This window comes from Asparagus officinalis, chromosome 4 (genome assembly GCF_001876935.1).
Source record: "Asparagus officinalis chromosome 4, Aspof.V1, whole genome shotgun sequence".
NCBI classification, from domain to species: Eukaryota; Viridiplantae; Streptophyta; class Magnoliopsida; order Asparagales; family Asparagaceae; genus Asparagus; species Asparagus officinalis.
In genome coordinates, this window is record NC_033797.1 from 24844988 (window position 1) to 24846003 (window position 1016).

Below are 1016 nucleotides of genomic sequence, written 5' to 3' on the forward strand. Positions count from 1 at the left end.
CACTTACAGTCTGCATTCTGCATCATCTTTGGTGAGATAACCAAATTGCTCCTGTAGAACTATGGCATTAGTTGTTGATAACTGTAGTCCCTTCTTGAGTCTCAACTGAACTGCGTATCTCTTTCTATTAATGTGTGTTTGTGGGAAAATTGAAAAAAGAAAATGGATAATTGAATTTGTATTATTTTCTCTAACAGATTTAGAAAAAGAAATTATAATTCTCTCGATGCAATCTCTCTCTAACAAACTTAGAAAAAGAAATTACAATTCCTCTCAATTGGTTTCCCGATTTACAAAAGAGAGAAGGGATCGACGGAGACCATTCCCTTTGTTTAACCTGAGTTCTTTTTGGTGTCGATGGGAGTTCAGATCCTTGTATCCCGTTGACGATCCGAATGCTTCACCTTGTGGAACACGATATCTTCCTGTCAGTTGATGTTGAGGAGTACTTCTGTGGCAAGTGTGAAACTCTTAACGAGTTAAAGAACTCAGAGCGAGTTGAAAACTCTTTGAAAGAGTTAATTTGATTTAACCGAAATCGGTTAACAGCCAAAGATGAAGAAAAGCTCCAAAGATCTCTGCTGCCAAGGAATGATCCTAGATCTCCAAGGGTGAATGCCGATCTCTGCAAAATCCAAAAGTGCTCCAAGATCCCAAAAGAGCCCCCCCCCCCAGTTCGAAGATCTAAAAAATAAGATCCCTTTTAAGCTGATTTTTAGCTATTTATTGGGGATTAAGAGGTGTAATCGCCCCCTTAAATCACTCCATAAAGGGGGTGGGTGTGATCCCCTCAAATAGTGCAAAAACAGTTCTGGAACCGTTCAGGTGTGCTTGAACAAGTCAAACGCTAATCTAGCGTTCTGGCATGGACTCTGCATCTGAAGACTGGGATGCAGAGTTGATCTTTGCTCTGATGGCTAGAAACACAGTGGTCGCACAGCGTTTTGAATCTGGAACTCAGATGTGAACTCTGTGTTTTAAATTGAAGAGATTGTTGATTTGTAATCTCTTTTATC